Here is a 26,135-nt window from a genome sequence, read left to right as displayed (position 1 = left end):
TGAACAGAAAGGTGTGGCTACAGACTGGCATGAAGGAACTCCCTCAGGTAATGAAAATATTCTTATATCTCAGTAAGCCATAAAAATATAGAAAAATATTCTGTGTCTGTGTATCACAATATACTGTGATTATACAGTATAAACATAATTATTATTTCTCAACACAAAGTCATATTGCAAAAAAAGTTTTACTGTATGCAAATTATAACTCAACTTTGTCCTAGAAGATTATGCTGATTCTTAATAAGGGAATCAATATATATTACAAAGATGAGTATGTTTCAAAAATAATCAGTTCTGTTTTACCTTTAAAAATCGTATACTAGATCAACTAGTACACCAATAATTAAACTATATTATATCAAACACTCTATTATGGAGAGAACTTTTGCTTTCAAGTACTATAAATAAGCTGATATTACACTTGCCTTCCTATACAGCAACTAGAAAACCAGACAAAATAGAAGAAAGAACTATTTTTTGACACTGGACAAAAAGACCAAAAAAAAAAAAGACTTTGGTCCAGGAGAAAAGAGAAACAAAGTCAACCCTACAGCTGGGTTTTCTGCCTAAAGAAAAGTTCCAAACCCCAACACACAGAGGAGATCCTAAAGACAACAGAACACTCATGCACAATATAAGTTAGGGATAAAGGCTGGCATCAGGGAAGGCTGAAGCAGCTACCACTTGAAAGTCAGAAAACTTCAGAGGATGCAGCTATATAAGTAAAATGTTCCAAGAATCTACAGATGTGCCCATGTGTCTTTATCTGAATAATACACTGTTCAAACACTAGGTAACCCCATACAGTTGGGAGAAGAACTAGTGTAAGTAGTAAGCAACACAATCCCCATAGCTCAAGCTATGCGGAAACATCTGGTTTTTAAACAATCAAGTGAACAGACTTCACTTCACACCTGAGGAATAAGAGTGAATTCAGAGGAATCAGGGCTCAGCACTAAAGATTAACTAGTCCTTAAGATTGAAGGCTACACTAGACTCCCTCTAAACAAGCCTAAGAGAGAGAAGAAAGCAGTGACATTGTCCAAAAAACAAATCGTTTAAATAGGGATACAGGTGGATCCATTGCAACAATGAGATGTACAAGTCGTTATGTGGAAAAATGAACTTTACAACTTTGGTGTGGGGAGGGGAGGATTGGGTGGGGAGGGTGGGGGAGGATGGGAAGAGATAGGAAGGGGAAACAAAGGAGGAGGCTACAATGCTTGATAAGAAATGTACTCATCTTGCCCATGTAATTGTAACCCCTCTGTACAGTATTTTCACAACAAAAAATAAAAATAAAAAGGATGAAGAAAAAAAAGGAAATGTACTCTTAGCTGGGTACCAGTGGCTCACACCTATAATCCTAGCTATTCAGGATGCTGAGATCTGAGGATTGTGGTTCAAAGCCAGCCCTGGCAGCAAAGTCTGTGAGACTCTTATCTCCAATAAACCATCAGAAAACTAAAAGTGGCATTGTGGCTCAAGTAGTAAAGCACTAACTAGCCTTGAGTTCAAGAGCTGAGAGGCAGTGCCCAGGCCCAGAGTTCATGTCCACGACTGATAAAAAAGAACTGTACTCTTTACCCAACTTATATAACTGTAACCCGTATCTTTTAGAAACAGTTAAAAAGTTTTGAAGTATGAATCTGAATTGGGAAAGCAGGACTGGGCCACTGATGACTCACGCCTATGGTCCTAGGTACTCGGAGCTGAGATCTAAAGATCACAATGGAAAGCCACCAGGGCAGAAGAATCTGTGAGACTTTCATCTCCATTTATTTATTCAGCAAAAATCAGAGGCAGGGTTCAAGTGCCAGCTGTGGGGGAGGGGGACAAGGTAGACTGTGAAGATGGGAGTTCAAACCTCAGTGCCAGAACATACACATTAAAAAAGAAAGAGGCCGGGCACCAGTAGCTCACACCTATAATCCTAGCTACTCAGGAGGCTGAGATCTGAGGATCACGGTTCAAAGCTAGCCCGGAAAAGAGAGACTGTGAGACACTTATCTCCAATAAACCACTCAGAAAACCGGAAGTGGCGCTGTGGCTCTAGAGCTAGAGTGCTTGCCTTGAGCTGAAGAGTGCAGGGACAGGGTCCAGGCCCAGAGATCAAGCCCCATGACAGACCAAAAAAAAAAAAGTGAGGAAGAAAGGAAGCAAGCAAGCAAGGAAGCAAGCTAGCTAGCTAGCTAACTATCTGGATGCCAGTGGTTCACACCTGGAACCCTAGTTATCCAGGAGGCTGAGATTTGAGGATCACAGTTTGAAGCCAGCCCAGGCAAGGTAGTCTAGTCCAGGCAGATTTATCTCTCCAATTAATCACCAAAAAAATAGAAGTAATTATCACAGAAGTACAGCTGTTGCTCAAGTGGTAGAGTGCTAACCTTGAGCAAAAAGGTTCAGGGACAGCACCCAGGCCTTGATTTCAAGCCCCAGGAACACCACACACACACACACACACACACACACACACACACACACACACACACACACACACAGAGAGAGAGAGAGAGAGAGAGAGAGAGAGAGAGAGAGAGAGAGAGAGAGAGAGAGAGAGAGAGAGAGAGCAGAAGACAACATCCTTAAAGGAACATGACAAAATTGCAAAAAAGATGACCGAGTGATTTCATTGGTATCTTTTATCTCAAACTTCTAAAAAGACCCATCTCCGATATAATTTCCTTCACAGTGAAATTAATCTCTCTCCTTAGGAACTTTAGAAGATGGGAAAGGCTTTAAGATGAAAATGCCACCCATTCTATTCTGGTACACTTACTATTCAACTAAAATCTAAGTCCATAAAACTTCCACTGAGTAGTGGGAGTTCTCTACTCATGAGACATAAGTAAACACAACCTAAACTCTGCTCTCCATGCTAGTCTTCAAAGGTATAAAAAGGGTATATTCTCCCTATCTCCTTTCCTTAGATTTTCATATTCATGATCCATTAACTCACCAACTTTTTAAGACATTAATACTAGCCACTCTTCCCAGGGTCCTCCATGATTTTCATTCCCCTCTTAAAACATGTCTCTGAATGACAGATATCCTTCAAGTGTTTATGAAGTCACTGCTGTTTACTACCCAAAAATACTTCTAACTCCTGTTTTCTTTACCCACTAAAAGCAACTCCTGATAAAAATTTCTGATAATGCTAACAATTTAATCTCCCAATATCTCAAAGCATCAGAGTTAGACATTAAACCATTCTAGTTGCTGGGGGGCATGAGGAGAAATGAAACTTCCTGTCTCTGTAACTCATGAATTTTAGCTTATCTGTTTGAGAATACCATACTTGTAGTCACAGCATGATCTGACAACAATTACAAAATCATAAAGAAACCAACAAAGAAAACTGAAGATACCAGGACCCTACGTTCACCAAAACAACATGTAATAGTCTATTTCTAGAGTTCTTTAGGGAGAAAAATAAACTCATTTTTAAACACATAGTGTGTTAGTCACAGCCAAAATAGCCTCACTGATGAAAGCATTAAGAACAGTGTCTCATATATGGAGTATTTTGTAGCCATGTCTGATAAGGGTATCTCTCCAGTCTACTGACCCATGCACTATGGACCCGAAGGTATGTCAATCCAGTTCTCTCTTAGGTATTCACCTGTTAGTCTCTGATGGGTATGTACGCCAAAATGCGATATAACTCTGAAGATGGAGAAAGACAGATAGAATAAATCTGCTTCTAGAGAAAAAAGATAGAGATGAGCAAAGAGTATTAAATGAGAAACAATACGGGCTGTGAGAGATGAAGAAAACAAACTGGTCTTCAAAACTTTTCCATACGGCTTAGAAGTTCAAGTTTCCTTTTGATCAAGACAAACTTCCAAGAATAAACCTTGGCACACGCCTAAATTTTCTTAAAAGAGACCCAGAAACACAACAAATCAAAGGAAGTTTGGAAAAATGTGATTACATGAAATTGCAGACCTTCTGCATGGCAAAGGACATAGCAATAGCAATAGAAAGCACACCGATTGGGAAAAGATTTTCACTAGCCATACAATGGACAAGGGTTGCATATCTAAAATACAACTCGAACTGAAAAAATTAAATCACCCAACAACAAATCCTCAAAGAAACAACTGCCCAAGACTTAAAGAGAAACTTCTCTGAAGAGGAAAGAAGGATGGCCAATAGACACATGAAGAAATGCTAAACCTCCCTCCCTAGTCATAAAAGAAATGTAAATCAAAACAACATTGAGATACCACCTCACCCCAGTTAGAATGGCTAGGATCAAGAACTATAATAACAACAGATGCTGGAGGGGATGTGGAAAGAAGGGAACTATTCTGAATTGTTGGTGGGAGTGTAAACCTGTTCAACCACTTTGGAAAGTAGTATGGAGGATCCTCAAAAGACTCTACATAGAGCTCCCCTATAACCCAGCAATCCCTCTTTTGGGCATTTACCCAAGTGATCACAAACAAGACCATACTAAAGCTACCAGCACAACTATGTTTTTTGCAGCATTATTTACCATAGCTAAGATATAGAAGCAACCCAGATGCCCTTCAGTAGATGAACGGATCAAGAAAATGTGGCATATATACACAACGGAATTCTATGCCTCCATCAGAAATAATGACATTGCCCCATTTGTTAGGAAATGGAAAGACTTGGACAAAATTATATGAAGTGAAGTAAGCCAGGCCCAAAGAAACATAGGTCCCATGGTTTCCCTTATTTGCAATAATAGTATATGTCTAAGACAAGCAGAAAATGTCAGATAAGTTAATGTTAGGTGAAATGAACCCCAAGATAAGGACACAATTTTTTTTCTTTCTTGCTATTGTTTCTAACATATTTATAAGATGATTTCTTTGTTGCTTTGTATGTCCCTCCCCCACGGTATAACCCCTGTTTTCACTGTATTTCATGTTGGTCTAATTTGTAGAGGGGAAGGAAAAAAATAAATTGTTTAAATAGGGATACAGTTGGACCCATTGCAACAATGTCAAAAAACAAACTTTACAACTTTGGCACGGTGGGGGGGAGTGATGGAAGTGGGGGGAACGGGAAATGGGAAGAGATGGGAAGGGGAAACAAAGGAGGAGGCAACAATGCTTGATAAGAAATGTACTCATTACCTCGCCCATGTAATTGTAACACCTCGGTATTGTATTTTCACTATATATATATATATATATATATATATATATATATATATATATATATATATAAAATAAACCTTCACCTTCATAAAAACCCAAATGCAAAAAAAGAATAGAGAGAGGAAAGGCTAGAATGTACCTCAGCTCAATGGCCAACCAGTTGCCTAGCAAGTGCAACATCCTGGGTTCAATGCCCAGTATCAAAAAACAAAAGGTAGAAAAATAAATTAACAAAAAACAAAAGGCAAAAAAATAGCCCTAAATGAACAGAAATAATTTTTGGTCCTGTCAGTTTTAAATTCAGCTATCCCTTCTTGCCATATTAATATCTAAGTAATTCTTATATTCAACATATATGGCAATATAATTTTATTATGCAGCAGTCCTTGAAATTACTTGAGATAGAGAGTAGAGAGATATGAGCAGTTACAAGACACAGATCTCTAACTGGCAGCTGGATTCACAAGGCAACACACCACAGCTGTAGGATGTCCCCATGTCCTTAGTATCAAAAATGCAGAAGCTACCTACTCAATCCAGAGTATCCTAGGACTTAATGTTTCCCTATCCTGACCTTCAGCATCTTGACTTCAGCTGAAATCTCACTGGGACTAGGGATCCCAAGGGAAGTCTCTGCCTTTTCAATGATGTTTGAAGTATCTTGTCCTAGGGAAAATCAAAATATGTTGCTCTTTATTACCCAAACTTTCCAAACTAAATTCCAAAAATGAAATATCAAAGTGTGCATGTCTAAAACCATGAAGGCTATAAGACAGGTTATTTTTAACAATTAGGGTAATTAATCCTTGAGAATATCTCCTTAGTATAACATTTTTTATACAAACCCCAGATATATCATCACTAAAGAACAGACATTTATAGCAATTCCTAGACTTCATTCTAATAAGAAAATGCTACCAATTTTACTAGCAGTGTCTATCATCTCAAACAAAAAAAACCTTGAACAAATGTGGAAGGAGAATTATTAACTAAGTCCTTTGTAACACAAATCTGTAAAATGCACACAGACAGTAACAAAATGACTGATGACCTTACCCACAGTGGCTACTGTAGCTGAGGCTTAGGAGAGCAAGGACTTGCCCCAGCTGCCCCAAGATCCCCATCTGGCCTGGGGTATATCTTTGGAAAGTTTCCTATTGTCCCAGTAAATGAGAGGGGGAGGGAAGACAGAAGAAAGTGTCAAAAATTAGAGAGCCAGAGTATAATATACATAAGTTATCTAATTATTAGCCAACATATGGGGAACCTAATAATATTTGCTTAATGCATTGCTTGACTGACAGACAGTTGCATGTGTTCAGTATGTAGGCACCATGCAGCAAAGGAAATTACTGCTGATGGCATTTATAGAACTGAAAAACTATTATTTATGGTTGTAAAAATAAGAAAATAAATGTAATCCTAAATTAGCATTGAGCTTGAGTCTCTTTTTTTTATTGTGAAAATACTGTACAGAGGGGTTACAATTACATGGGCAAGATAATGAGTACATTTCTTATCAAGCATTGTAGTCTCCTTCTTTGTTTCCCCTTCTCATCCCTTCCCATTCTCCCCCAGCCCCCCCACCAAAGTTGTAAAGTTCATTTTCAACGTAACGACTTGTACATCTCATTGTTGCAATGGGTCCACCTATATCCCTATTTAAATGATTTGTTTTTTTCATTGAACCAGGGCCTCACACATTTGGCTTGCTTGCTCATGACTGGCACTCTACCACTTGAGCCATACCTCTAGTGTAGCAGTCTGCTGGCATTTAGTTGGAGATGTAATCTGCATTTCATCTGGACCTAAGCATCCTCAGTAGCTAGGATTACAGGTGTGAGCCAGGAGTACCTGATAAACCCCAATATTTTTAAATCACAATATTTTAATAGAGATTCTAGCTGGGCGCCAGTGGCTCATGCCTGTAATCCTAGCTACTAAGGAGACTGAGATCTGAGGATCACGGTTCAATGCCAGCCCAGACAGGAAAGTCCATGAGACTTTTATATCCAATAAACCATTAGAAAAACCACAAGTGGTACTGTGGCTGAAGTGGTAGAGTGCTCATCTTGAGCTGAAGAGCGCAGAGATAGTGCCCAAGCCCAGAACTCAAGCCCCACAACCCACAAAAAAAAAAAAATAGAGATTCTAGTCAGTGGCTGTCTGTGATACCTGAAAAGGGAAAACTTCTGAAGTCTCAGGGTCCCTGGAAGACCCAACATCTGGTCTTTTCAACTGGACACTACAGCTACCATTAAGTCTCTTGATTGGCATGTTGGTCAACAGATTCAGTATTCTTCACAGACTCAGAATTCTCCACTGACTCCCAGTTTCTATCTTCAAGGATAGGACTTGCTTCAGTTATCACTGGAGTCTCAGGATCATCTTTATCAGAAAGTCCAAGGGAAAAAGTGATTGAGGTCAGATTTTTTTAGTATAAATTATTTGTCTAAATCTATTGACACTTTCAGAGTCACAGGCAGGAACATTAGTAAATTAATACAGGCAAGATCCCACAGATCTTCCCCCAGGTTCTCCTAGTAACAGCTTTCATAACTGAAGCATAATTCATTGTGACAGAATCCACCAATCTTCAGATTTCAACAGATTTCAACTGAAATTCTGTCACTTAAAGAAGTATAGATAGAATTACATAGCATGTCACTTGTTAAGAATTTTTTACACAGCATTTAAGTCCCTCCAGACCCATTTGTATTGTATTAAGACTTTTTTTTATTGTTTCTGAAGAGTCCATGGTATAAATGTACTTTGGGACTATCACAGAAATAAAATGATTCAGAAAGGTTTTGTGCAGGTGTTATGGGAACAAAAGCTTTCTCTGGGAAAAATGTCTACTCAGTTTAGTTTTAAATGTTACTGTTAGGCTGGGCATGTACCTTAGCAGTAGAGTGCTTGCCTAGCATGCATGAAGCCTCAGTACCACATGCACAGAAACTGGCACTGTTATTCAAGTGCTACAGCGCTAGCTTTGAGCTAAAAAGAAGCTCATGGATAGTGCCATGGGACTGAGTTCAAGCCACAGGACTGTCCAAAAACAAGGTATTGTTCTATTCTTTTCCCAAGTAAAATATCATTTTACTTTCCTAGTGGCAATGTATGAATAATCAAGTTCCCCTAAATTCTGATCAATCTTGTGTTGTCACTATTTTGATTGAACAATTCAGATTGGTATGTAGTGGTACCTCATTGTGCCTTTTAAATTGCATTTCTCTAAGGGCTGGGACCAAGGCATCCTTTTATGTGCTTATTTGCTGTGTATATACTCTTCAGTGAAACATTTATTTGTATCTTTTGGTTATTATCGAATCATTCCAGTTTGGTTTTTATCATTATGTAACTACAGAGATTTGAGAATACTGTATTTTTTGAGATTTAACTCCTCTACTATGTGGCTTGCAAATATTTCATGCTAGTTTACAGTTTATCTTTTCCCTGTCTTCCTAGGGTCTTTCCCTGAGCAAGTTTTTCAGTGTGGGGAGGTTCATTATCTATTTCCCCTTTTACTGACTATCCTTTAAAGCCTTTAGTAATCACTTCCTACTAAAACTCTTCCAGAGATTTAATCTATCCAAAAATATTTCTGTCAGAACAGTTTTTTAGGGTTTTGTCCCTATTTGTAGTGGTGGCCCTAGGGATTAAAAGATGTTTCTAATCCTTTTGCTTTTGTTTTTTAGATAGGGTTTCCCAATTTGTCCAGGTGAGCCTCAGACCATGAATTTCTTACCTCTGCCTCTAAGTATCTGAGATTACAGACATAAACTACCATGCTTGCTACCTCGGAAACACTAACTTTTTGTGGTATGCTCTTAAATCTTAATCCTCCTATCTCCTTCTATGGAGTAGCTAGGATTATAAGTATGAAACACTTTTCTGGGCCTTTTGTTAGTATTGGAACATTTGATGTTACAAAAGAGATGACGATTGACTTATATTTTATACTTATTTTTTTTTTTTGCAGTGTGAGCAATAGAACTCAGGACCCCACATATACCAGGGAAGAGCTCCACCATTTGGCTATATCCATTGACCTCCTACTTCAACATTTTTTTTGCCAGTTCTGGGACTAGAACTCAAGGCCTGGCCACTGTCCTGGAGCTTTTTGTGCTCAAGGCTAGCACTCTAACACTTGAGAGCCATAGCCCCACTTCTGGCTTTTTCTGTGTATGTGGTACTGAGGAATTGAGCAACAGGCTTCATGCATGGTAGGCAAACACTCTATCACTAAGCCACATTCCCAGCACCTCAGACCAACTTTTGAGCAGCAATTCAAATACCCAATCTAATTCCTTCCAGAAGAGCTCTTTGGGAATTAAATCAATATCATATTGGCCCTTCAACAAGGAGAAGAACCAAATAGCATGAGAGAATTAATATATTTCCTCCTCTTTCCTTCACCCTCTTCTTTTGTGCTCACTCTCTTCATCTTTCACCCTCCTTCACCCATACACACAGGTATGTATAAACCTGTTCTATAGAGAGATTGACTACATGCAGGAAAGAGCCAATATATGATAACAAATGTTTCAAATAGATTTTTAAAACATACTAACAACTAATAAGGCAGAAAGACCAGCACACTACTATAATTAAGATATATACCAAAAATGCTAACAGAAAGGAAAACATCCATTTGAATCAGAAGACATGATTCATACACAAAGTACCAAACACAAATCTAGAGCTTGGATTGTCAAACCTAGCCTAGAGATGTTTTTAATTTATCTATAAAGTGTCTAAACTTTTAAATGAGTTCCATGTTTAAAAACCAGTCTTCATAAGCCAGGCCCAAAGAAACATAGGTCTCATGGTTTCCCTTATTTGCAATATCTAGTATATGTCTGAGTCAAGCAGAAAAGGTCAGATAAGGTGATGTTTGGGAAATGAACCCTAAGATATGTATTCAAATGATTTTTTTTCTTTCATGCGATTGTTTCTAACACATTTATAAGATAATTTCATTATTGTTTTGTAGGTCCCTCCCTCACAGTATAACCCCTGCTTTCACTGTATTGGATGCCGGTATAATTTGTGGAGGGGAAGGGGAAAAACAAATCGTTTAAATAGGGATACAGGTGGACCCATTGCAACAATGAGATGTACAAGTTGTTATATCGAAAACGAACTTTACAACTTTGGTGCGGGGGGGGGGCGGGGAGAATTGGGTGGGGGGAGCAGGGGGGATGGGAAGGGGTGGGAAGGGGAAACAAAGGTGGAGGCTACAATGCTTGATAAGAAATGTACTCATTATCTTGCCCATGTAATTGTAACCCCTCTGTACAGTACTTTCAAAAAAAAAAAAAAAAGAAAAAATCAAAGGAGGAGGTAACAATGCTCAATAGGAAATGGACTCATTACCTTGCTCATGTAACTGTAACCCCTCTGTACAGTATCTTTACAATAAAAAATATACAAAAAAAACAGTCTTTATACAAAAGTGCAAGTGTCCAATTTCCCTTGAAAACTGGAAACAACGGCTCTATACTGACTGGTTAATAACTACCTCATGCCAAATAGCTACTGGTCCTTTTAGGCAACGCTCCTGCACCTCAAAACTGGCACTCAAGAGAGTTCCGGGAAGATGGCGGAGGAGAAGCTGGAATCTGAACAAGCTCTCACATAGAAAGTAGTTTTAGAATTCCAGTGAACAGTCCTAAGCCAGAGAATCACACCAAGTGTGCCATCACAGGACAGAGAGTTAGACAAGAGAGGGGAAGCCAAGGAAACGCATCAGCTGCCGCTCCGGCGGCGGGGTCGCGGCGGCGACCACCGCCGCGGAGTCATACCTGAGACACAGAGAGTCGGGGACGAAGGAGCCAGACGCAGCAGAGGAGCAGATTCTACTCAACACCAACAAGAACCGACAAGGAGCGAACATCTTCATCCTGCTGCTTGCAGACCAGAGACGACCCAGGATCCAAGACTCGGCGTGAGTACAAGCCCGACATCCTCACTCCTCAGGGAGCAGAGGAGGGAAGGCCACCCCTCCCCCCCCAGCACTGGTGATCTCCATCTTGGATACCGACAAAGCTCGGAGGAGCTGCTAGCTCCAGCTCAGGCCTTGGAATAAAATGAGTCATTTAGCAGGTCACAAGAACTTAACGGCGAAGTGACCTGCCAGACTCAGCTCCATCCAGGGAAAAGTCACCCAGCTCAGGCGCCAGCCATCGGAGTGGCTTGTCTCACTGGGTAACCAGAGCCAGAGGCTGCCCCTCCCTCTAGCAGCCACCACAATCAATTGAAAAACAGAAACCCTGAGAATGGCTCCAGGCTGGGCGCTGTGAGCTTTATCACAAAATAGCCCCAGGGAAAAGCTACTGTTTGTTGAAAGGCCTCAACTCTACCCAGAACCTAGCCTCATCACCACATCCCCCTCTTTTGTGACTCTCAAAGCAGACCACCCTCCCAGAAAACTAACCTGGGAGGGGGATCTCAAAATCTTGGGTAAAGCAGAGCATTTTTCTGCCTCTTCCAACCAACCGACTTAAGAAACCAATCAAGCCACAGGACCTCAAGCTGACCAGAGACTCCAACAAGAGACTGGTTGCAGACAAAAGGGAGATACAGGATTCTCCCCACTCCTCCCCCCCCCCAAAAAAAATCAAAAGACTTTTTTTTCTTTTTTTTCTTTCTTTTTTTTTTCTTCTTCTTCTTTTCTTTTTTTTGCTTGTTTTTTGTTTTTTGTTACTATATATATATATATATATATATATATAAATTTTTTTCCCTTCTAAAACTTTTATTAATCTTTAATTTTTGCCTCTTCTGAAAAAATAATTGTTTTCCAGTAACTTTTTTTTTTCTCATCTTATAATTTTTATTTTAGGAATACGTGAATGAGAGTTTTTCTTTCTTTTCTTGTCTTCTTTCTCTTTTTCTTTCTTTCTTAATTATCTTTTTGTTTTTTATCTAGATCTACTGAACTTCTGATCTTTTCTTCTCCCTTTCCCATCCTTAAAGATTTTCACATCTCCTCTATGTCCCTCCCCTTCTCTGAACATATTCACATTCCTCTCTAAATAGACGGTCTTTTAACCTCTATAATAACATTAATTTTTACGTTTCTATTCTTTTTCTGGTCTCTCTTTATTCCCCTTTCCGTCTCTTCTTTTTCTCTCTCTCTCTACTTGCATCCTACCCAACCCATTTCCTGCACTGTGATTAGGACATAGTTAACTCTCCCTGTGCCTCCCCACACCAATCTATTCCCATTTTTTACCCACATCTCTCCCTAATCCTAATAATTTCTGGTTTTCCAAATTCTTTTCTGCGGTTCGAAGTCCTTTAACATATAGTCGTTTGTTGTTGAATAGATGTATCTGTTTAACTAGATTGTATCTGTAGACTATTGATGGTACAAATGCAAACTTTGGTTGATGGTTGCCTTAAGATAGTGTTCTAGCACAAAACTGGTGCAATCTTTATCTCAAATGGGCCGAGTAAGCCGGAAAAACACAAGAAAAATGGCAAATTCGGGTATCTCAATTCCCAACCTTGATAATCAGGGATTAGAACAGATAAAGAATAATCCAGAGAAGAGTTCCCAAATAGCTCTACAAACACTAATAGCAAACATGATAAATGAGAAGTTTGACAATGTACAAAGGACTCTGTATGAGCGTGATAGGGAGAGAGAGGAGGCATCCCAGAAGTTTATACAGGAATATCATAAGCGTGAGGAAGCTTCTCAAAAACTGATACAGGATTTGCATGAACAACTTGAGAATACTCAAAGAGAAAGGGAGGAATGGCGTGAGCAGGCAGAGAACACTCAAAGAGAACTGCAGGAATCCCACAGAAGGGAGGAAACTAATCAAAGAGTAATTCACGAATTAAGAGACCAGGTAGAGAATACACAAAGATCACTAAAGGCATTCATGGAATCCATTAACAAAGAGCTGAAGGAAGTCAGGGAGACCACAAAGGGAATGCTGAATGGAACCCAACAGAAGGAATGGGAGTCCAAAGAAACCATAACCAATCAACTAAGTGATTTGAGAACAAACACTGAACACCAAATTAAGGAAGTAAAGAAATTCATACAAGACCTAAAACAGAGCTTCAACAAAGAACTTGAAGCCATCAAAGCTGACCAATTAGAAGGAAAAGAGATAAAAAACAAAGTAGAGAGTCTTGACAGCAGGTTAGACCATGCAGAAGATCGAATCTCAGGGATTGAAGACAGCCTAGATATTATAGAGAAAGAACATACAACCATCCAAGACAAGTCCAAGAAATATAATAGGTCTATCCAACACCTGGAAGACACCATCAGAAGGCCCAACCTAAGGATAATGGGTGTAGAGGAGCACCTAGAAACAGAAGTTAATGGTCTAGGAAATTTGTTTAACAGGATCCTAGCAGAGAACTTCCCAAACATACAAAAAGATAGGCCTATTCAGATACAAGAAGCTTTTAGAACCCCAAATAGACCAGACCAGAATAGGACATCCCACTGTCACATTATAATCCACACAGGATCAACCCAGACCAAGGAAAAGATCCTTAAAGCTGTCAAGGAGAAAAGGTTAATCACCTATAAAGGGAAACCAATTAGAATTACCTCAGATTTCTCAGCAGAGACAATCAAAGCAAGAAGAGCCTGGAATGACGTATGCCATGCCCTAAAAACAAACAACTATCAACCAAGAATACTGTACCCAGCTAAACTCTCCTTCATAACTGAAGGCCAAATAAAAACCTTCCATAGCAAAGAAAAATTGAAACAATACATCTCCACCAAACCAGCCCTACAAAAGATTCTTAAAGATGTCCTACACATAGAAAACCAACAAGACCGCAACAAAGGCCAAGAAACTGCACCCAAACTGAGAATCCAAGAACCTTAGGAAGAACCCAGCTTTCACAGCCCCCAAGAAGGTGGATAACATGGCAGGAACTCCCAAATACCTCTCAGTCCTATCTCTTAACGTTAACGGACTGAACTCTCCAATTAAGCAACATAGACTGTCTAATTGGATTAAAAAACAAGACCCTTCTATCTGCTGCCTGCAGGAGTCACATCTTGCCCGTAAAAACAAACATATTTTCAAGGTTAAAGGCTAGAACAAAATCTACCAAGCAAACGGCCCTCATAAACAGGCGGGAGTTGCAATCCTAATATCAGATAAAATAGACTTCAAATTAAAATTCGTGAGAAGAGATAAAGAAGGTCGCTACATACTAATTAAAGGATCTCTCCTTCAGGAGGATATTACAATTCTAAATATCTATTCGCCAAACAATGGAGCACCCAAATTTATCAAAGAAACACTACTTTCCCTCAAATCCCATATAGATCCAAAGACATTAATTGTTGGGGATTTTAACACACCACTTTCCCCACTAGATAAATCAACTCAGCAAAAACTCAACAGAGAAACCGCAGATCTAAACAGCTGCATAGATCAACTAGACTTAACAGACATTTACCGAACATTTCACCCAGCAGCATCAGAATACACGTTCTTCGCAGCAGCACATGGAACGTTTTCTAAAATAGATCACATTTTAGGCCACAAAGCAAACTTGTCTAAATTCAGAAACATTGAAGTTATACCTTGCATTCTCTCTGACCACAAGGGAATAAAATTAGAACTCAACACCAAAAGCCACCAAAGAAAGTCCGGTATCACATGGAGGCTGAACAACACACTGCTGAATCATGAGTGGGTCATGAAAGAGATTAGAAAGGAAATTCAAATGTTCATGCTATTCAACAAAAATGAACACACAAATTACCAGCTCCTCTGGGACACAGCAAAGGCAGTACTCAGAGGCAAGTTTATAGCTCTGAGCTCCTACATCAACAAATTGGAGAGATCGGAAACTAGCAATTTAATGACACATCTAAACCTCCTTGAAAAAGAGCAGCAAGATAAACCCCAATCCAGTAGACGGAAAGAAATAATCAAAATTAAATCAGAATTAAATGAATTAGAATCCAAAAAAACTATAGAAAGAATCAACAAAACAAAGAGTTGGTTCTTCGAAAAACTTAACAAAATTGACAGACCCTTAGCAAACCTTATCAGAAAAAGGAGAGAACACACCCAAATTAATAAACTCAGAGATGAGAATGGAAACATCACCACGGAAACAACCAAGATTCAGAACATTATAAGGGAATACTTCTCAAAACTTTATGCTAATAAGTTTGAGAACTTGAAAGAAATGGACCTTTTCCTAGCAAATATTGACATGCCAAAACTAAACCAAGATGAGTTAAACCAGCTTAACAGGCCCATATCAAGCATTGAAATAGAAACAGCAATAAGAGACCTCCCAGCTAAGAAAAGTCCAGGACCAGATGGTTTTACAGCGGAATTTTACAAGGCCTTCAAAGCAGAGCTCACACCAATACTCCTCCAACTCTTCAATGAAATTGAAAGAGAAAGCTCACTACCGAACACATTCTATGAAGCCATCATAACCCTCATCCCAAAACCAGGCAGGGACTCATAAAAGAAAGAGAACTATAGACCCATTTCTTTGATGAACATTGATGCAAAACTTCTCAACAAAATTTTGGCCAATCGACTTCAACAATTCATCCAAAAAATCATACACCATGATCAAACAGGATTCATTTCAGGGATGCAAAGCTGGTTCAATATACGCAAATCAATTAATATTATTCATCACATCAACAGGAGCAAGAATAAGAACCACATGGTTATCTCAATAGATGCAGAAAAAGCATTTGACAAGATCCAACACCCCTTTATGATGAAGGTTCTGGAAAAATTAGGAATCCATGGAACATTCCTCAATACAATAAAGGCTGTATATGACAAACCTACAGCCAGCATTATACTCAATGGTGAAAAACTAAAGCCATTTCCTCTTAACTCAGGAACAAGACAAGGATGCCCACTCTCTCCACTTCTCTTCAATCTAGTATTAGAATGCCTAGCTACAGCAATAAGACAAGATGCAGACATAAAGGGGATCCAAATAGGGAAAGAAGAAATAAAACTCTCCCTCTTTGCAGATGACATGATCTTATATTTAAAGAATCCCATAGACTCCACTCCCAAATTACTCAAGCTGATTCAAAACTTTGGCAAAGTAGCAGGTTATAAAATTAACCCCCAAAAATCAATGGCTTTTCTATATGCCAACAATGAGAAAAGTGTGGCTGAAATTAGGTAAGCAACTCCATTTGTAATAGCCCCACAAAAAACAAAATACCTAGGAATTAACTTAACCAAAGAAGTGAAGGACCTCTATGATGAAAACTTTAAAATCTTGAAAAAGGAAATCAACACAGAACTAAAAAAATGGCAAAACCTCCCATGCTCCTGGATTGGCAAGATTAACATCGTGAAAATGGCAATACTTCCCAAGGCTATCTACAAATTCAACGCGATACCTATCAAAATTCCACCCTCATTCTTCAAGGAAATAGAGGAGGCAATCCAAAAATTCATATGGAACAATAAAAGACCCCGAATAGCAAAAACGCTCCTCAACAGAAAGAACACTGCTGGAGGAATATCAATACCAAATTTCAAACTCTACTATAAAGCCATAGTAATCAAAACAGCTTGGTATTGGCATAAGAACAGACCTCAGGACCAATGGAATAGAATTGAAAACCCAGAAATGAACCTACAGACCTATAGCCATCTAATCTTCGATAAGGAAGCTAAAACAATAGAATGGAAGAAAGACAGCCTCTTCAGTAAATGGTGCTGGAAAAATTGGTTAACTACATGTAGAAAACTAAAGCTAGATCCTTATATATCACCCTGCACCAGAATCAACTCCAAATGGATCAAAGACCTTGAATTCAAAGCAGACACTCTGAAAACATTACAGGATGGAATAGGAGAAACCCTAGGTCTCCTTGGCTCAGGTCGAAATTTTCTGAATAGAGACCCGGAAGCACAACAAATCAAAGAAAGGTTGGACAAATGGGATTGCATAAGATTGCAGAGCTTCTGCAGGGCAAATGACATAGCTGGCAAGATCAATAGAAAGCCCACCGATTGGGAGAAGATCTTTACTAGCCATACAACGGACAAGGGTCTCATATCTAAAATATACTTGGAACTCAAAAAATTAAACCACCCAACAACAAATCCTCAAAGAAACAACTGCCCAATAAATAAGTGGGCGAAAGACTTAAAGAGAAGCTTCTCTGAAGAAGAAAGAAGGATGGCCAATAGACACATGAAGAAATGTTCAACATGCCTAGCCATAAAAGAAATGCAAATCAAAACAACATTGAGATATCACCTCACTCCAGTTAGAACAGCAAAAATCAAGAACTCTAACAACAACAGATGCTGGAGGGGATGTGGACAGAAAGGAACCTTACTTCATTGTTGGTGGGAATGTAAACTTGTTCAACCACTTTGGAAAGCAGTATGGAGGTTCCTCAAAAGACTTCACATAGATCTCCCCTATGATCCAGCAATCCCACTTTTGGGCATTTACCCAAATGTTTACAAACAAGACCACACTAAAGCTACCAGCACAACTATGTTTATTGCAGCATTATTTACCATAGCTAAGACATGGAACCAACCCAGATGCCCCTCAGTAGATGAATGGATCAAGAAAATGTGGTATATATACACAATGGAATTCTATGCCTCCATCAGAAAGAATGACATTTCCCCATTTGTTAGGAAATGGAAAGGTTTGGAAAAAATTATATTAAGTGAAGTAAGCCAGGCCCAAAGAAGCATAGGTCCCATGGTTTCCCTTATTTGCAATATCTAGTATAGGTATGAGTCAAGCGGAAAAGTTCAGATAATGTGATGTTAGGAAAATGAACCCTTAAATATGTATTTTAATGTTTTCGTTTCTTTCATGCATGTGTTTCTAACGCATTTATAAGATGATTTCTTTGTTGCTTTGTATGTCCCTCCCCCACAGTGTAACCCCCGCTTTCACTATATTTGATGTCAGTATAACATGTGGAGGAGATGGGGACAAACAAGTCGTTTAAGGATTCAGGTGGACCTGTTGCAACAATGAGAAGTACAAAATGTCATGTCAAAACCAGCTTTACAATGTCAGTGTGGGGGGGGGAGGGGGGTATAATTGGGTGGGGGGAGGGGGGTAAAATTGGGTGGGGGGAGGGGGGAGGCGGGGAAGGGAAGTGAAGGGTAAACAAAGGAGGAGGCTGCAATGCTTGGTAAGAAATGTATGCATTATCCTGCCCATGTAATTGTAGCCCCCCTGTACAGTATGTTCTCAAATAAAATAAAATACAATTAAAAAAAAAAAAAAAGAAATGTATGCATTATCCTGCCCATGTAATTGTAGCCCCTCTGTACAGTATGTTCTCAAATAAAATAAAATACAATTAAAAAAAAAACTGGCACTCAAATTCAATTCACTCAATTATGTTAATTTTATTAGCCCCATAGACATCTGCAAATGCCTGTCATGAGAGGTGCATAGGACTATGATAGGTGAAAATGCCAGAGAGAGAGAGTTCAAAGGTATAAAAACAATCCATGAGAAAGCTCAAAGGTATACATGATACCAGGTGCCTGGAGCCATTAAAATACCAGGGAGAAAAACAATCACAAGGCATGAAACCAGAAAACAACTTTTTAAGACACCTTGGAGCTAAACTCTATATATATACGTGTGTGTGTGTGTGTGTGTGTGTGTGTGTGTGTGTGTGTGTGTGTGTGTGTGTGTTGTATACTATGTGTAATTCATGTACTATATGTAATACATACAAAATATATCATTGTAGAAATGTAATTCATGTAACTTCATATGAGATTAGGACATACTCTGAAATAGGAAACAATGGTAATCTCTATTCTTTGGTCATCATCATCTAAATTTGAATCTACATGATTTAAAGATCATCTAGAGGTGCTGGAAAGGTGGCTCAGTGGTAGAGTGCTTGCCTTGCATGCATGATGCCCTGGGTTTGATTTCTCAGCACCATGTAAGCAGAAAAATCCAGAAGTGGCACTGTGGCTCAAATGGTAGAGTGCTAGCCCTAAGCTGAAGAGCTGAGGGAGAGTGCCCAGGCCCAGAGTTCAGGCCCCAGGACCGACCAAAAAAAATAATGTAGAATGTGCTAGACTGGAAGACAATGAGTTTATTTTGTTTATGCGTTAACATTATTAGTAGAAGGAATGTAGATACTCTACTCTCAATGAATTCATCATCTCACAGCAAACATAAATAAGTAACAGGTAGGTGAAAGTGAAATTGCATTATTTAATGGTTTCCTAAGTTTTCTGGGTATTTTATGATGAATTGGAAGAGAATACGCAAGTGAACTAAGAAAAAAATAAGCTAAAGGGATTCATATTTTTAAGGAAGCAAAATGCATATGCTTTGTGTCTTTCACACCTACCACACAACCTCAGGCCACCTTTTCTTTCCTTTTCCCTTCTCAGCAATCAAGGCCACCAGCACCTATCCTGGGACTTACCTTGCTCCTGCTGACCATAACGTGGGGAGTACCATGCACCCAGCCAGCACCACAGCCACTGCTGACACCTCCAAAGCATGCTCCCAATGCCTGGGGAATGCTTCCCCCTGTGGGGTGGGTCTGGCCGGGTATACTTCTGGGTCCTGCTTCTTCTTCTATCTGATGCGGCTGGGGGTCTGGTTTGTTGAGTTTGGGCACCAACTGGGTAGTTTAAATGTTGGCTGACCATAGTCCCTGGAGTGATGTCGGCTGGGAAAAGGAGACTGGAGGTGTCCGACTGCCTTTATGTTTTTGAAGATCTGACCATCTGACAGGTACTGAGTGCCAAGTACCCTCCCACACTATCCCAAGGTCAGGGGTCACCCAAGCCACTGACTTGGCAAGGCCTAAATGGGCAGAACAGGGCCATCCAGGCCAATAACAAAGTGTTTGCAAGGACGCTTAGTTATATGAATGGGACAGGAAAAGGTGAGGGAGGACTAACTAGCAAATGCAAAGGCCTTAACAAATTTTAGCAATTCAAGAAAAGAAAAAGAAAAAAGCTGCAAAAAACGGGGGTCAAGTAAATTGGAATGTGGCTTAGTGGTAGAGTGTTTGCCTAGCATGCATGAAGCCCTGGGTTCGAATCCTCAGTGCGACATACACAGAAAAAGCCAGAAGTGATGCTGTGGCTCAAGTGGTAGAGTACGTTCCTGGAGCAAAAAGAGGCACAGGAACAGTGCCCAGACCCTGAGTTTAAGCCCTAGGACTGGCACAAAAAAGTGGGAGGGGGATTGCAAAAAGATAAATAAGATGAGGTCTGGGACTTGGACACCATGTCTTGTCAGGCTTATGAGACAGGATGAAGTTTTTTTGTTTTATTTTCTGTGTGTGTGTGTGTGTGTGTGTGTGTGTGTGTGTGTGTGTGTGTGTGTGTGTGTGTGTGTGTGTGTGTGTGTGTGTGTGTGTTGTGTGTGTGTATGTATATGCATGATTAACTGGCGATGAATCTCAGATTTCCTTGCCCAAGCTTGTCTCAAACTATGATCCCTAAACCTTAGGCTCCTGAGTAGCTAGGATTATAGGCATTAGCAATCTGCACCCAGCTCAGGATAGTTTTAACTCTTAATATGGAACTTAATGGGAAATGGCAGTAGGTTTCTAAGCAGAAGAGTAAGATGCTTTGATTTGTGGTTTTTAAGATGACCGCCCCCCCTTCCCTCATCAAAAGATGCATCTCATTATTTATCCTTCAGCAGTGTAAATGTGTGAAGTCTGGACTTGTGGAGCTAGAAAGGCATAAGATTAAAAATATAAGGAAAATGGAACTTTTCAGAGAATTTTATTTTACTTTTTGTCAGTCAGTGGGGCTGAACTCTGGGCCTGGGCGCTGTCCCTCAGCTCTTCAGCTCAAGGCGAGCACTCTACCATTTGAGATACAGAACCACTAACAGTTTTCTGGTGGTTTATTGGAGATAAGAGTTTCACGGTCTTTCCTGTCTGGGCTGGCTTTGAACTGTGATCCCCAGATCTCAGCCTCCTGAGTAGCTATGATTACAGGCATGAGCCACTGGCACCTGGAGAGAACTGGATTATCTAAGAATCCAAACATGTGGCTGGGTATGAAACTCAGTGGTTACATATCTTGCCTAGCATGTGCTAGACAGAAAGAGAGCATAGAGAAAGAAGGAAAAAAACAAGAAAAAAGGAGACAGGAGAGGAGAAAAAGAGAATCCATGTTTTCTACTGCTTCAGTGTTTTCAGAAGAGTCATGCTTATAAATAAACCTTCCCCAGAAATTTTGTTTACTTTTATGTTTTTGTTTCTGTCAGGTGAGGAAATTGAACCCAGGCTGGTTATTTAGAGATAAGTCTCCTATTTGTCTGCCTGGGCTGGCTTCAAATCGGGATCCTCAGATCTCAACTTCCTTAGGTAGTTAGGATCATAGGCTTGACCACTCTAGCTCTGGCCTCTTAAGCTTCTGTTTTATCTAGTAGCTGCTACCTTCCTCTTACCTCCTTTCTGGGGCTTGAACCCAGGGCCTGGGCATTGCTCTTGAGCTTTTTTGTTCTAGACTAGGGCCCAGCCACTTGAACCACAGCTCCACTTCCAGCTTTGTGTGTGTGTGTGTGTGTGTGTGTGTGTGTGTGTGTGTGTGTGTGTGTGTGTGTGTGTGTGTGTGTGTGTGTGTGTGATTGAAGGTAAGAGTCTCACAGGTGCAAAGCTATTTAAAGAGAACAGTAAAACAAATGTAGTTAAACCATTGTGTCAGAACAGGAGCTCAAAAGATCATACAATTTAAGCAAAGAAAGGGATTATAATGATAATTGCATCCAAATCAGAAAACTAACACTACTGGCAACATCAGCCCTAATTAGTGGCTTAGGTACCACCAAAGACCCCATCAGACTTCTAAATCCATGTCAACAAGTACTTTTGTGCACTCTTTCAGTGCTCTGGTTCCTTCTCATTATGCCATCAGAATCTCCTGGAGAATCATGGGGGCTAAACTGGAACTTTTAAAATTTCATGTGTGTGTACATATATTGCATATACGCCTATAATGAGACTTAAACTAAGGGCCTCCCACTCTAGCTTGGATTTTGGTACTTAACCACTTGTTCCATACCTCAACTTTTAGGTTTTTACTGGTTAATTGGAGCTAAAAGTCTAACGGACTTTCCTGCCCAAAGTAGCTCAGAACCATGATCCTCAGATCTCAGCCTCCTGAGTAGCTAGGATTACAAGTGTGAGCACTAGTGCCAGGCATCTAAACTAGAATATTAAGCTCATCTCATACATAGTGAAAATCACCCATAAACTTTTTTTTGATGCTGGGGTTTGAACTTTGGGCCTGGCCTCTGTCCCTGAGCTTCTTTTGCACAGGGCTAGTGCTCTCCCTACAGGGAGATTTTTTTTTAATGTTTTTTCATTAGGTCTTGATTACAAAGTCCTCCCCTTGAAGAAAAGGTGCTGGATTCATGGACAGAAGCTATGACTTTCACCTTCCTTAGATTTAACATAGTAGCAGATAAACAGAGACACTAAATAAATGCTGCTTGATACCAGTTCCATTTTGTGTTGCTTATGTTAAACCTAACTCTCTTTGTGAATCTCAGTTTGGAAGGAAACCATCTTGCAGGGTACTTCAAGTGAAGAAAAGCTTATAGGCAAATCAACAATATCAGGCTAGGTTCTCAAACAGAGCTTGAGGTTGAAGCATAGGCACTTCACCAGCTGGGCCATTTAGAGATGAGGGAGAAGATCTTGCTGGGATACCAACCTAGACCATATCCTTCTCAACCATAGTATCTGGTTCCCATCTGTTTCCTAAGTTAAACCTGCACAGAGATACCCTTTGAAGAAAATCTCTTTGCAATTGAACTATAGACTTAGGTTATTTGCTAATTACCATGTAAGAAACAGTGGCCTCATCCTGAAAAAAACTGGCAAGGATCACCTTAAGTAGGTGAGCAAAGATACACCCAGGCAATGAGACATCAGAAACTGATATGAGGTACTGAGCTTTCTCATTCAGTCATAAAACTGGGCATAAAAAACAAACAAACCAATATCAGCCTAGCTAGGTCCCAGTGGCTCACCCATGGAACCCTAGCCACTCAGGAGGCTGAGATTGAGGATATTGGTCCAAAGGCAGCCCAGAGAGAAAGTCTGTGACATTCGTATCTCCAGTGAACACCAGAAAACTGGAAGTGGTGTTGCAGCTCCAAGTGGTAGAGTGATAGCCTAGAACTAGCACAAGGATAGCAACCAGGCCCTAAGTTCAAGCCCCAGGACCAACCAAAATAAAAAAAAAAACACCCACTGAAGTCATACTGGGAAGCTTCCCACAAGATCAGTTTCTGCCCTTTCCAAAAGTGTCAAGCTCATGCTAAAGAAAAGACAGTGGAAAGGTCACAGACTGGAGGAGGCAGAGGATGTCTGACAGATCAAGGGAAAGCAAGATCCTGGATGGAGCCTGAGTGGGGATGCCACTTCTGAGGCTTAAATTCAAGGCCTGGGTGCTGTCCCTTAGCTTTTTCACTCAAGGCTGGCACTCTACCACTTGAGCCACAGCTTTACTTCAGGCTTTTTGATGGTTTGAGGGAGAGAAGAGACTCACAGACTTTTCTGCCCAGGTTAGCTTTGAAACTCAATCCTAAAATCTCAGCTTGCTGACGAGTTAGGATTACAAGCATGACCCAACAGTGCCAGCTGTATTTTCTGTTTTATCTTGCAATAAAAATAAAAAGATTGTGTCCAAAATACATACTTGGGAGGGAACAAAGGAGAGGCTCTCCTTCTACTACTAACTCTAGCCATTTTTGTCTTGTGCTACAGTTACAGGGCAGGGCACATGGATAGGGTGTGGTTCAGGCACAGACTCAGCCTGCCTAAACACGAAGGTAAAACTGAGGTGTACCTAGTACTGGCAATAGCTAGTGGGCTTGTTTGGCCTTCTAGTGTAGAGAACAGAAGAAAGTAAAATGAGGAAATAATAGTTGAGGGCACACTATCTATATCTCATTATGCCACAACAACATTTTTGTTCTTAACCAATCAAGCAAAAGAGAAAAGGTCCATGTTTCTCATGAAGGATTAATACCACCTCAGTGATCACTTCTCACTCCTCTTTACAAACAAATCCTGATTTGTCCCATCATTCATCCTGTTGATTTCTGTGTTTACATGGGGTCTGGTGCTGCAACAGCCAACTTAGGACGATGAACTTTAGCCTGGGGAGAATATACCCAGTATGGCCAATTCAAAAGGTGGTAGGAATATAAATATAAGAAGATAGGCTGGGTGCCAGGGGCTCATGCCTGTAATCCTAGCTACTCAGGAGGCTGAGATTTGCGGATGACAGTTCAAAGCCAGCCCTGGCAGGAAAACCTTTGAAATTTTTTTTTTTTTTTGTCGGCCGTGGGGCTTGAACTCTGGGCCTGGGCGCTGTCCCTCAGCTCTTCAGCTCAAGGCGAGCGCTCTACCTCTTGAGCTACAGCGCCACTTCTGGTTTTCTGGTGGTTTATTGGAGATAGGAGTCTCACGGTCTCTCCTGCCCGGGCTGGCTTTGAACCGCGATCCTCAGATCTCAGCCTCCTGAGTAGCTAGGATTACAGGCGTGAGCCACCAGCGCCCGGCATCCTTTGAAACTCTTATCTCCAATAAACCACCAGAAAACCAGAAGTGGCACTGTGGCTCAAGTGGTAGAGTGCTATCTTTGAGCTGAGTTGCTCAGGGACATTGCATAGGCCCAGAGTTCAAGCCCCATGACTGAAAAAAAAGAAAAAGAAAAAAAAGAAGACAGTACTGAGCCACTGAATTAATGAATTCTACAATCACCCTTGTGCCATGATTATTATTATGTGAAATAATAAATCATCCTATCACTGAAATGACTTGGGCCTTCTATTAATTACACCTAAAAGCAGCCAAAATTATGCATGAGTCCTAAAGGAAAATAAAAGGAACCTAGAAGTAATACGAGAAGAAAAATACAGGTGAAAAATAAAAATAAAGACTAACATACATTAAGTGCATAGGACCCTGAAAAATCTCCCAGGTCTGCAGAAACTCAACTGGAGTTTCAGAAGCCAGCTCCAATTTACATTTATCATCTAAGTCTATCTGCTATCAAGTTCTTACAGGCAGTGATCCCTGGGAAGAGAAAGAAAAACGAAAGGGAAATAAAATTGAACAACTGTCTGTGGAGAAACCAGCTGTACATGATCAATTTCCTTCCATGGAATCTCTATTTATCTGAAGGGAATTTCTTTATCAGATCCCTGGCCCCAAGTCAGAGGAAGGTGTATGAGGAGGAGACAGGACAGGGCAGCCAAGAGATGGAAAGTGACTCATCTGGGATGGAAGCAAGAGCTAGCATGTGGTAGAGACTGAGCCCAAAGCTGAGCCTGACTCTGGATCCAGAACCTTCCCAATGTACTGTCATGCCAGAAATGAAAGCAAGCTGTAAAGCCACCAAGAGCTGCTTCTAAGCCATTCTGAACACAAGCTGGTATTTCTGCTATTAGTAGTAAAGGACAGTGAAACCAGGGTGGGCCACTGTCCTCTGTTCCTCCCCAAATGGCCATCACCTGAGAGAAAAGTGCCCACATTCACCCAGGCATCTCACCGGAAACCCCAGGTATAGTCAAGTGCACTTGAAAGCAGGAGCCCAAGAAGCAAAGCAGGTGGCCTGCATCCAAATTCAAGAAATATACCTCACTCAATTGTCACTGTGGCCAGGCCTGCGCTTTTCCAGCCAGTCCCCTAGACTCTAGCCGAGGACAATACCTATTAGGATGAGACCATATAAGACATGGGTGAAGGCCCTGTCTGAATGCCATTGCCATTAAGAACAGTATTATAGATAGGTGCCAGTGGCTCATGCCTATAATCCTCATAAGGAGGCTATGAGATCTGAGGACCACACTTTGAAGCCAGCAGGAAAGTCAATGAGGCTCCTTATCTCCAATAAAGCAACAAAAAAGCCAGAAGTGGAGCTGTAACTCAAGTAGCGGAGTGCTAACTTTGAGCAAAAAGCTGAGGGACAACTTCTGGGGTGGGGTTGGGGTGGG

General features: G+C 40.4%; 1 pseudogene; it reads right to left on the bottom strand.

Moving 5' to 3' along the window:
- LOC138829684 (protein FAM114A2-like) overlaps positions 1-19,807 on the bottom strand; it is a 32,890-nt pseudogene extending 13,083 nt beyond the window's left edge.
- Positions 19,808-26,135: the final 6,328 nt, after the last annotated feature.

Source organism: Dipodomys merriami, unplaced genomic scaffold (genome assembly GCF_024711535.1).
Source record: "Dipodomys merriami isolate MVZ:Mamm:240054 unplaced genomic scaffold, mDipMer1.0.p SCAF_175, whole genome shotgun sequence".
Taxonomy (NCBI): domain Eukaryota; kingdom Metazoa; phylum Chordata; class Mammalia; order Rodentia; family Heteromyidae; genus Dipodomys; species Dipodomys merriami.
Note: the sequence above shows the minus strand (reverse complement) of the source record. Positions and strands in the feature narration are given on the sequence as shown.